The 13127-nt window shown below is 35.8% G+C and overlaps 1 protein-coding gene and 1 long non-coding RNA gene across 2 annotated transcripts in view; one reads left to right on the top strand and one right to left on the bottom strand.

The window, feature by feature from the left end:
* The window catches only part of slc35f1 (solute carrier family 35 member F1), a 207041-nt gene that overhangs the window by 48802 nt on the left and 145112 nt on the right, over positions 1-13127 (top strand). The window lies entirely within an intron of this gene.
* LOC147839441 (uncharacterized) lies at positions 4517-5473 on the bottom strand. Its single transcript, XR_015519202.1, has 2 exons — positions 5068-5473; positions 4517-5030 (listed from the first exon to the last, which is right to left on the bottom strand). It is a non-coding gene; the product is annotated as an uncharacterized LOC147839441 (long non-coding RNA).

The raw sequence follows: 13127 nt of genomic DNA, 5'->3' as shown, positions 1-13127 counted from the left end.
TTATAAGACAATGGAAGTGTTTTTGATCTTGCAAGCATATCAGCCTGTTGTCGAAGACCCCCAAAACCAAAATATGACCTTTTATAATGCATAATAGAGGCTCTTTAAATACATTAATTAAAGAAGGGTTTTATGAATGTTAAACATTCTTCAAGGATCCACTTGTGCCAATAAAGAACCTGCGTGTTTTTGCTGGACTGTATGATATATTAAAGATTTATTTGATTATTTAATTATACAGATTACAAAAAAAACAGACATTTTATTCATTACAATAATTATCACGTTAGTATGATCAAAAGAAGCAATCATGCTAGTGGGTGGTGTTTTTTTTTTTTTTTTTTTAATAATTATGCAATATGCATTTATTCAGACACTTGATATGCATTAGATGTTCCTGATTAACCTTTCCATCAAGCCATATGTGTATTTAATCATCATTTTTCATTTGCATGATCTTCATTAGTAGCACAGAGCTGTACTTCACACAGAGAAACCCGCTGGAGTTTTTGCATTCCTTATGAAAGAGTGATGTCACCAATAAACATCTTTCTGATTAGTAAATGATAGTAAGTGTCAGTTGCAGATAGTGAATGCATAATTGATTAAGTCATCAAGATGTTAAATGCTGGGATTTCCATCCTAATTGAGGTAGTAATCACTTTCATACTAATTAGTATGACTTTGAAGAAATAGTTAATAGCACATACTCGTTGTGTGGAAAAAAAACTCATAAAGAACTTTAAAATGACAGTTCATTTATTAATTTTCCTTCGGCTTAGTCTCTATTTCAGGGGTCACCACAGCGCAATGAATCGCCAACTATTCCAGTATATGTTTTATGTAACGCAGTGGTCACCAAACTTGTTCCTGGAGGGCCTGTGTCCTGCAGATTTTAGCTCCAACCCTAATCAAACACACCTGAACAAGCTAATCAAGGTCTAACTAGGTATACTCGAAACATCCAGGCAGGTGTGTTGAGGCAAGATGGAGCTAAACCCTGCAGGGACACCGGCCCTCCAGGACCAGGATTGGTGACCCCTGATGTAACGGATGCCCCTCGAGCTGCAACCCTGTACTGGGAAACACCCATACACACTCATTCACACACACACACACACACACACACACACACACACACACACACACACACACACACACACACACACACACACACACACTACAGCCAATTTAGTTTATTTAATCCACCTATAGCACATGTCTTTGGACTGTTGGGGAAACTGGAGCACCCAGAGGAAACTCACACCAACATGGGGAGAACATGCAAACTTCATACAGAAATGCCAGTTGATCCAGCTAGAAATCGAACCAGCGACATTCTTGCTGTGAGGCAACAGTGCTAATCACTCAGCCACCACGTCGCCTTCTGTTGAATACTAAATTAGTTATTTTGAAGAAGTCATTATGGCCACTCTAGCACAGGAAGCGCCACCATTTAGTAAATGAGCCAATCATCAATCGCACTAGAGGAATGATTCTCTGGGGGAGGGGCTCGGTCCAGACATGTGTTTTTATGACAGCTTCTGCAGCTTCATTGCTATGATCTCTCTGGGGTCTACATATGCAAGAATCTCAGTGAAGACTTGCCACACCGGCATGAGAAATATATCTACATAAAGCTGGAAATCTCTATTTTTAAACTAACCAACTGCACTTCAAAACAAATATTCTCTGGTTTTGTAATCTGTAGAAAATGAAGAAACGGTAGAGTCTGTCCCATCTGACCTCATAACAGTTGAACGCCCACAAACTTGTAAACAAAGAGGTCGCTTTGGGAGGAGATTTGATGTCAAGAACAAGTTAAAAATTACTTTAGATGACCAGCTTAATTGGACGTGGCATTATTTGAAGAATGATAATGTGTAACACATAAAATATCGATTCTTACAGTGGTAACATAGTTTTGACAGGATGAAATCTGATCGCTTCTTTCAGAAACGACCATAAAGTAGGTTGGTGTTATGCTCTCATTCCAAGAAGCTGCATTTCTTTTGGTTGCCTAAGCCAATGCGCTTGTCTTAATTCGAACTTTTAGAAACAAGATTTAATAGACAATTGTCACTAAATTTCATTGGTGCTACCAAATAAATTTAATCATTAGCTAAGCAAACGGTTTTGGAGAATTTGATGTTTACCCATGCAAAGAGATAAAAGCTGCACTTGCATGGCCGAGAGGTGTTTCAAAGATGGCCACTGAGTGAAATGACTTTCTTTAAAGGGACCTTGACTATACCCATTGACTTCCATAGTATTTTTTTTTTTTAGTTTATGAAAGTTAAGGAAGATCTTGGGGTGCTTTCACACCTAGATTTTAGTTTCAGAACCTGTCTCGTTTGCCCAGTTAGCGCGGTTTTGTTTGGCATATGTGAAACCAGCAACCGCGCTCGGATCCGCGCCAAAACAATCGGTCCGAGATCGCCTGAATGAGGTGGTCTGGGATCAATTGAAACGAACTCGAACGGAGTGTATTATGGATATGTAATAGGCTTATATGGCTATAAGAAGAGAGAATTATGAGTAGGGCGGGATGTCATTCCTACCGGAAAATGTTCTTTTCATGTTAAATACAAAAGAGAAAGCATGCTGAACTATTAACGAGAGCTGTTCATCCGTTAGCAGTATTAACCAAACTGCAGTCTAGCCAAGGGCTATGCATGAGAGAGTCTTACCTCTGATTTTGGTTGGAGCTCATGAATCTGAGCCTTTCCAGTTGAATGATTTCAGCTCATTTTAAATAAGTAGCTTGAACAAAGAGCAAACTAAATTTTTTGAGTGCATACTTGTGTTAGTCTTTTGACTCTTAAAGTGCTAGAATGGGTGAAATAGTGGCTCAGTGGTTAGCACTGTCGCCTCACAGCAAGAAGGTTGCTGAGTCCCGGCTGGGTCAGTTGGCATTTCCGTGTGGAGTTTGCATGTTCTCCTCGTGTTCTTGTGGGTTTTCCTCTGGGTACTCCAGTTTCCCCCATAGTTCAAAGACATGTGCTATAGGTGAATTCAATATTGGCCATAGTGTATGAGTGTGAATTAGGGTGTATGGGTGTTTCCCAGTACTGGGTTGCAGCTGGCATGGCATCCGCTGTGTAAAACATATCCTGGATAAGTTGGCGGTTCATTCCACTGTGGCGACCCCTGATGAATAAAGGCTAAGCCGAAGGAAAATGCATGATAGAATGAGTGCTGGCATGCGCTTACATTGTATAAATCCCCTATAACCACACTTTCAGTTAAAAATCATAACATGTTATATTTATTATTTAAAAAATATCCTTCTTCTATTTAAAAAAAATACAGAAATCTATCTTGATATACTATTTTCAACATAATGTGATAATCCTGCTATATAATGGAGGCGTTTTTTGCTCACTGGAACGCACGCACTGTCTCAAAGGGAACAAGCATTGGCAGGCTCTCTTAAAACAAAAGTTAAATCATAATGAGCTTCGCATTGGCCTGATGGGAAGAAGATGGTTAAAGCAGGAGACTTGAAGTACAGTATAATGGTATGCCGCACTGCTTCATCAAACTTAATTAGGGGTCTAAAAGACAGGAAAACTTGGCTGTGAACCAAGAAGAGGTGTCATGACCAAGAGCAGAACGCAGCAGACAAGCACATAAAACTTTTATCCAACCATTAACACACGTCCCGCAGAGACGCCTGTCGAATGGCACAAAAAAAATGAGTAGTGATCACAGCTATGTTGTCAATCAGAGGCCTTCAGCAAGCAGCAAGACTACTTAATTGGTGCCATTGCACGGCATACTGATGAATACATGTGACATTGTACAGCTAAGTAATTGTTTAGCCGCTGCGTTATGCAGATTCAAGTTCAAACTTGCAATTTAGCTGACACTTTCATCAACCTTCAGTTCAGGCATTAAATTAAAAAAAAATCATTAAAGCAACTTTGCACTGCTTGGGATTTTTTTTGGACCAAAAATCAGTCTTAAACAAAGCTACTATACCTGAATGTGATAGAAGAACAAAATGTCATTCATTTCACTAACAATTTGAAAAAAAACACCAAAAACAGATATGTGCCAATGAAATCTCTAATACATTTGCAAATGATGCAGCACGGTGGCTCAGGGGTTAGCACTGTCACCTCACAGCAAGAAGGTCGCTGCTTCAAGTCCCGACTGGGCTTGGCATTTCTGTGTGGAGTTTGCATGTTCTCCTCGTATTGGCGTGGGTTTCCTCCTGATGCTCTGGTTTCCCCCACAGTCCAAAGACATGCACTATAGGTGAATTGTGTAAACTAAATTGGCCATAGTGTATGAGAGCATGTGTGAATGTGAGTGTATGGGTGTTCCCCAGTACTGGGTCGGCATCCACTGTGTGAAACATATGCTGCAACAGTTGGCAGTTCATTCCGCTGTGGTAACCCTTGATAAATAAGCGATTAAGCTGAAGCAAAATGAATGAATGAGTTTTTGAATAACACATTTAATAATAAAAAAAAGTGACGCATAATCAGTGTAAGCTTACTTCAAAAAGGTAATTCATTACTAATACTAATTAAAATGGTATTTAAATTGCTTTGTCTAAAAAGGCAAATTAATTACTCTATAAATTAAATGATTTAATACTACTAATAATAATTGTCTCAATTTTACTTAAAATCAAATATATCTTTTACGAATTACATTTTAATTTCAAAAGGACCTTTTAATTTTATTTTTATACATATTTATAAACATTATATGTGGCAACATGGTGGCTTAGTGGTGAGGCAAACAATGGTCAATACAGGGGCTTATAATTCAGGGGTGGCTAATAATTCTGACTTCAACTGTTTATATTGCAGAATAACTTTATTTTTCATCTTAAGAAGATTAAGATTATCAAGGCAATTACACATGCTTAAGGAACAATAATTTAAGAGAGAAAGTAGTTGTTGAAAATATAAGCTATAAATTTATAAATGTATAAATGTATAAAACAGAGTAGAAGTTCTGGAGGAGTATACGGGTGAAGTCTGAATTATTAGCCCCCCTGTTTTTTTTACCCCCTCAATTTCTGTTTAACCGAGAGAAGATTTCTTCAACACATTTCTAAACATAATAGTTTTAATAACTCATCTCTAAAAATGGATTTATTTTATCTTTGCCATGCTGACAGACAGTAAAAAATAATTGACTAGATATTTTTCAAGACACTTCTATACAGCCTAAAGTGACATTTAAAGGTTTCACTAGGGTAATTAGGTTAACTTGGCAGGTTAGGGTAATTAGGCAAGTTATTGTATAACGATGGTTTGTTTTTTGTAGATTATCGAAAAAAAAATATGGCTTAAAGGGGCTAATAATTTTGACCTTAAAAGGGATTTTGAAAAAAATTAAAAACTGCTTTTATTCTAGCCTGATATAAAACAAATAAGACTTTCTCCAGAAGAAAAAGTTTTATCAGACATACTGTGAAAATTTTAAACATCATTTGGGAAATATTTAAACGAAAAAAAAAAAATTAAAGTGGTTTTAATAATTTTGATCTTGAGGTTTGTATTTCTGGGTTTAACATTTTTGCATTTTTTATGATTTGTTTACAGTAAGAAAAAAAATGGATTCTGAGTATGTTTTATAACAGGAATACTTCAAATGAAAAGTTTCACTGTGATCATGAAGCCACAACTTTGCAACCAGTGATTTTGAACATGAATACTAAATACTGGGAGCATCAGTGAAGACCTACAAACTGTAGAAAGAAGCTTGTATCTTTTTGAGAAACTGATTTGAAAGCATACTCTCAACTTGACTTGTGACTCAGTGCATGGAGACAGTGGTTATTTGTATGCCGCAGTATATGAAGGATGATTTATTTCATGACTACAGCTCTGTACTGAGTGAAGTGACCATTGAGTTGTTTTCTGGCAGCGTGGCTGAATCTCACAATGGCTCTCTGCTGCCCAGCATGCCAACTGAACACAGGCCATGTTGTCTGCGGCTTTCTCAAATGTGGAGAGTGTGATTTTTGGGATGGAATTGGTCAGGTTTCTTTTGTCCGGAGTGACATATGCATTATTGTTCTGTGTTAAATGCCAATGTGAGATCAAATTTAGCTGCTGATTGCAACCTGTAAATTGTTGCAATTGTAAAATATGTCACAATTTAGATTTTGTTTCTTTGGGTGACGTCATCATTAATCTTTTTATCTCCACACTGTAAAAAATATTGGTTTATCTGTGTTTTATAAGTGTTTGTGGTTTATTTATGCTTTCAGATTGTATTATTGGACATTGATCTTTGTTCAGACCATATCTTGAACAGTTTTTTGACGTTATTATTTTATTTGATATCGAAAGGTTTAACATAGTGACTTATTGATATTTTTAGTAGCTTGAAACAATATATTGTTGTCTAGGTTGGTCTTTGCGGACGACAACTGGGTAATGAACTGGTATTTCTGTTATTGTAAAGATTTATTCATTCATTCATTTTCCTTTGACTCAGTCCCTTTATTTATCAGGGGTCGCCAGAGAAAGGAATCACCAACTTAGCCAGCATATGTTTTACATAGTGGATGCCCTTCCAGCTGCAACCCAGTATTGGGAAACACTCATATTCTAACACTAACATTCACATTTTTACTGGATTTTTAACAACCACAGAGAGTCAGGACCTCGGTTTAACGTCTCATCCGAAAAACAGTGCTCACTGAGCAATTTTGTGTCCCCTTCACTATAATGGGGCATTAGGACTCACACAGACCGCAGGCTGAGCGCCCCCTGCTGGCCTCACTAACACCACTTTCCGCAGCAAACTAGCTTTCCCATGTGTTCTCTCATGCAGATGCTTGGCTTTAGTGGGCAACCATGTGAGAGTTGCAAACTTCTTTAAAACTGGTAAAAATGCCCATAAAAGTCACTGTCCTAAACTTGAGAGTCACATTTTCAATATCAAATTCGTCAGAGCAGAGATCAAGGTCAAACATTGCATTTTGAAAGTGTAAATAAATAGATAACACCCAAAACCCACACAACACAAATAACTGTTAATTAAGGCAAGGCAAGTGCTTTACATAAACAGGAATAAAGGAGACAAGGAAATGAAAATAAAAACATAATAAAAATTATTAAGATTAAAATGTGTTAAAAACAGGTTATAAGAGAATGAAGAAGAAAAGAAAGACATAACAGTGCGATCTGTTGGACGTATAGCATAAATGTTTATACAGTGAATTATGACATGTTATTAAAGAGACATTTCTGCATATGTCAAATTCTGCAAAAAAGCTTTTCTAACTAAGAATTGTTGTCTTGTTTCTAGTCTAAATATCTACAAATTTTTAAATCAAGGAGCATTTTCATTCATTCATTCATTTTCTTGTCGGCTTAGTCTCTTTATTAATTCGGGGTCACCACAGCAGAATGAACCGGCAACTTATCCAGCAAGTTTTTACGCAGCGGATGCCCTTCCAGCCGCAACCCATCTCTGGGAACTGGAGCATTTTCTAGACAAGCAAAATAGATTGTGTTGATTTCAGAAATTTTTAAATAAGTAGGTTTTTACAAAAAAAATAAAAAGAAATAAATAAATAATCTGCCAGTGGTGTAAGTAAAATAATCTTGTTTTTTGCTTTGAAATAAGATTACTTTGCTTACCCCTTTGACAGATTATTTAGCTTGTTTTAATGGAGCAAACTCCCTTATCTTTGACTTGTCATTTCTGAAAATAAGACAAGATGTAATTAACTTTTAAAAACTTTTCTAGGAAATGCCTCTTTATTTATAGTTTTTATATATTTAAAATATAAACAAGACCAAACCTCTAATTAAAGGTGCTGTATATAAATTTGACACCCAGTGGTTGAACTAGCTATTGCATGCTTGGTTCAAAACACACACAAGTGCAGGTTACCAGATTGATGACATCAATGGGAGTGAGCATAACTATCAAGCCTAAAGGCTGATTTAAATCGTGTTCTAACTAAAAGCAACGGTACGGGATCGAAAGTATATTCGCATTATTAAAAGCAGCTAATTGTTAACCAACACATCTAATTGATATTAGAAATGGCTTCTATTTCTCACCGTTGAACAACAGAAAACTGACAGTGATAACTTCAGGTACACCTCATGCGCTTTATTCAGTGTTAAATGCTAATAATGTGAGTTTGAACTCCATTTTACATGACAGTTATTGGCATACTACTGAAAGCAGCAGTAGATAGTTTACCTCGGATCTTAAAAAAAAAACGTTTGAAATTTAATTTTAGAGCTGTGACTCAGTGCAAGCCAACATATATAAGTAATTCAGCATCTACATTTAATAATGTTAAAGAGGTTTAATGTGTATTAAGTAGATTATAAACCTTAACATTTTATTGGAGTGCAGTAAGTGCACTATTCTGTTCTTCTGAATGGCTGTATTTAAATTTCTGTCATGTTTCGTCTGGTGCAAACAGCCAATTTGCTTATCACTGCGTATCATGTAGTGTGTTGTTAGGACACAGGGTTACAACGTAACCTGCTCACCTAATGTTTACGTTTGTAATTTGTTAATTAATAACCACCTCATGTGGAACTCAGAATCTGCGTCTCATTTCAGAGTCTGCTACTGTCCACCGAAGATCGCGTTTCGCTCACGCACACTTTAAGAGCCTTCATGACTGAATGAATGAAATGTTCTTGTTTTGGATCAAGGTAACCCAGGGTGCTAAAAATATAATAGACTAAACTGGCACTGGGTGGGTTAAACAACCAAAACACAGACAGATGTTCCGGCCGGCACCTAACAGACATTTCAAAGCAGAATATCTGATTTCAGCATTGTTTTTCAGATAAATAAGAATGCTCACTTAGCATGTTTCTTAAATATCTGAAAACATATTATGGTATTTTTATGTTTAGAAGAGTCAAAAACTCACACACAACATCTTTAAGAAATTTTTTTTTGCAGTGAATATATTTGCCACTGAAGCATGATTATTTTTTGTTTCAGTCAAGTAGAGTTTTTTGAAGCCTAAATGTAAAATAGCAGTGGTGATTCTTATCTGTGTGACTATTATATAATAATGCTGAAATTTGACCTTTTATTTCTTGACCTTTCAGTGTGATTTATAGATAACCTGTAGTTTAGACTGAAAAAGCCAAACTATCTTAAAATGAATCAGGATTCAGTTTCAAACTATAAAAGCATTCTATATTTAATTTTGATATTAATATTAAATTGCATTCACTGCCTATTTCACTTCTTCTAAATTAAATATTTGTAAGTGAAATGGGACAATGTTAAAAAAAAATTAATTAAGGCAAGGATTGATTTTATCTGTCTGGAATTGATTGAATCATGAAAAGACAATATTACCATACCAAAATATAGGGGAATGAAAAGCCCATTTGGCCTTTATGCCAACATTTTCAGCAATATGTTTATGTAGGTTTACATCCCATTACCTCTGGCAGCTGGGAAATATATTAAAAAAACATGTTATGTCCACCAGCCATCTGGCTTTGAACCTTTAACCTGTAACAAGTGAGGTGATTTCTGTATTTGCATCTGATTTGAATATCTATCATCAGGCGCTTAAAGGTCAAAACAGAGTTTAAAGCGATAATTGATGCACAAAAATGAAATCAAACCCATTTTTCCACGCATGCTTTTTTTCAAGCATCCTTTTAGGTTTCAGTGCAATACAAAATATCTTTAAAGTCCACATACACCGCAGCTCAGTTTGGTTGTCAGTTCAATTTTAAATCATAATCCTGCTTTTTAAACACACACACATTTCAATTATTCACAGGAGTGAGAACGAGTCTTGACTTAGTGTGTTGCCAGGTCTTGCTAGAAAAATCAACAACAGCAGTCCATAATGATCCAAAATACGTCCAGTTTAACACTTTAAACCCCAGTGGGGGAGTGTCTTTTGTCTCTCCAGGTGGGAATTAATCATGGCCATTGTCACTCTTGTCACTTTACAAAATGTAAATTATAACAATTATTTTAAATAAATTATTGTAAATTAATACAAAATGTGATTTATTTTTTTCCTTAAATGAGAGAACAGAAAAATTTCCCCACAATTTTGAAGTAAATATTCTAGCCTACAAGACCACCTGATTCGAATGTTATCACTCGATTAAATGGGTGTTATCAGTGTTTATTAGCTGACATGGGCCAGTAGGGGCCTTTTGCACCTTCTAGTAGGGTCAGAAGGTTGTAATCGTCCATCCACATGGTTAATCAGCTATGCTAATAGAGAAGACTGCAGATCCACATCTGTTTTTACATAACTGTGATGGTTGGGTTTTAGGTAGGGGTAGACATTAATAAAATACAATTCATGGGAAATTTAATAAATAATATAAACAATTCTTATGGTTAATCAGCTATACTAATAGGCCCCAGTTACGCTGTCAGGTCTTGATGCCTAATTCCGATTTGTTGCTTATATCAAATTTTTTTGCCTGTCCGTTTACACGTTGTTTTAATTGTGACCAATATCCAATTCATGTGTTTACGCTTGCCATACAATTTACGATGTCGCAAATGCATAAAGGCGGGTTCTAGCATCTGTGCCACACCAGCCACGATGGAAGAAATTGTCTTGTTTTTAGCTCTGCGAAACATGCGAAGTAAGCAGTGAATGGCTCAGTCCAGATTTACCCCCACACAGTTTATGTAATGGTATAGCCCCTATGTGTGTGTAGTTGAAGATGTAGCCTTTGCCTGTGTGCGCACTGGTGTTAGAGAAAATAAAGTTGACCTATGTGTAGCCCGCAGTGTGTGTATTAATAGCGACAAAGCACGATGTTTGCCCAACTTTAAAATGATTTTGAGGCTGAGCAGGAAAAGGGCCGTCATCGCAGCTTGCACCTATGGTTTATATATGGTGTCCTACACCATTCAGAGGAATTTGTGGGTACGAGAGAGATCTCAGGTCTGGGGGAGCAAATTGTGGCGACTGTCTTCTTTCTTCCTCCATGTTTCTTCTGTTGTTATTGTTTACCACGTTGGCGTCTCCACACACGCTCTTTCTTCTATGTCATTAAACTGCAGAGAAGTACCACATTAAATAACATATAAAACAGAATGCCTCAATAAATCCAATCTGCCTGTTTACATGACAGTCACATTGTCACATATCTGATCTATATCTGATTTACTTCCACATATGAAGGAGGCCTGAAACCGATCTCTGAATATCCGAATGCATGCGTTTTTTTTGTGTTTACACAGCCATAGAACAGATCCAATCTGTCACATATGAGCACATATGAGCGGAATTGGGTCACATTTAACTGGCAGTGTAATCGAGGCCATTCAGATCCAGATTCAGATCAACTCCACATCCAGATCTGTTTTTACAGTACATTACTGCGACTGTTGGATTTAGGGTTGGGGTGGGGGTGGACGTTAATAAAATACAATTCATGGGAAATTTAATAGATAATATAAATAATTCTCATTAACTTCAGGCCACAGCCGTATGTGATCTATAGCTGATTAACCATGTGGATGGATGATTACAGCTTTCCGAGCCTAAAAGTAGGCCTCTACTGGCCCAAATCTAACAGCTGATAAACACTGATTTTGCCTATTCAATCGAATGACAACATTCAAATTGGCTGACAAGACTGGTTACTCAAAAGTATTATTCAGTGGGATTTTTCTGACCTTTATTTCCGTTACATTTATTTCTCCAAAACTTACTTACTTACTTAAACCACACATAATATTGTTTTTTTTAAAGAAAATGCAAGCATGTGCATTAATATTTCCCACATGTTATTGTAGCACAGTTTGTGGTGAATACAAAACAACAACAACAACATGTTGGCTAATACTATGTAATAAGTATCTGAAATGAACACAAATGTCAGGGCGTATCAAAACATCTTAGGGACTCCCAAATAACCTCAGACCCCAGATGGTTAAACGTATTTGCTGTATAATGTTATTAATATCTATCAATTCGAATTATTTCATAAACATGACTGTTTTTCCCAAGCTTAAAGGGACGGGCCTTTATTTCTGTGCTTTTCCTCTAATTATTCACCTGTTGCAAACTAATAGTGGGAGCATATTTCATTGCAAGCTGTCAAGCTAAAGTTTACTAAAACAAACAGTTTTTCAGTGGATTAACTTGCATGAAGTTGCATTAAGATTAACAATGTAGAATAGCAAAGTATACAATGCAAATTGTGATTTCACATAGACTTTAAACAACAAGCTCAAATATGCTTATAATATGTGTACATGGCAACACAGCAAGATTGTGTAATTGTATACTGATCCAGCATGTGATCGATGCAAATTTTCCCCAGTGTTCCATCAATATTTATGTTTTGGTCCTGTGTTAGCCTTCCTTTTTAAGACTGTTGCTGGTTTTAAAGGTAAAATAATTTCCCCTTACCCTCTGATTGCCATTTTGCTATTTTAATTAATTTAACCTAACAAAGCAACAAACGAAGTGCATTGCCTTTAATAATCTTTCAGCAAAGCGGTTAATCTTGTTGAGGTGGAAGGATCCAAAACCCCCAACTTTTACACAAAGGTTTCGAGATGTTTTCTACTTTCATAAATTATCAAAAAATCAAACGCTCAAAGGGATCCTCCAACCAGTTTTATAAGGCTTGGGACCCTTTCAAACAGTATAAATCTCTAGATAAACATTCATTCATTCATTCATTCATTCATTCATTCATTCATTCATTCATTCATTCATTCATTCATTCATTCATTTATTTATACATTTATTTATTTATTTATTTATTTATTTTTAATTATTTATACTGTGCTTTTATTACCTTGTATCTTGTTGATTACTTTGCCACTTTCTGTGCTTATTTGCATAAATTTTCTGACTCTTTTTTTTTTTAATTATAATTCTTTTGGATGATGATGATGATGATGATGAAGATGATGATGATTATTTATTCGTATTATTTTGTAATTATGCTCAAATAAAAAAAATAAGTAAAAAAATTGTAATCTTAATCAAAATATGACACAATTTCATTAATGTTTTCCTTTAAATTAGAAAAACATTAATATTGGTTTTGGTGCTGTAATATTAAATTGCTCAATAACACGGGCGTAAATTTCCAGGTGGGACAAAGGGGACAAAAAAAAAAAACAATAAATAAAAACTCATTCTTATTCATTTA

Source organism: Danio rerio, chromosome 20, assembly GCF_052040795.2.
Source record: "Danio rerio strain M-AB ecotype USA chromosome 20, GRCz13ab, whole genome shotgun sequence".
NCBI lineage: Eukaryota > Metazoa > Chordata > Actinopteri > Cypriniformes > Danionidae > Danio > Danio rerio.
This window is presented reverse-complemented; position numbering and strand designations above follow the sequence as displayed.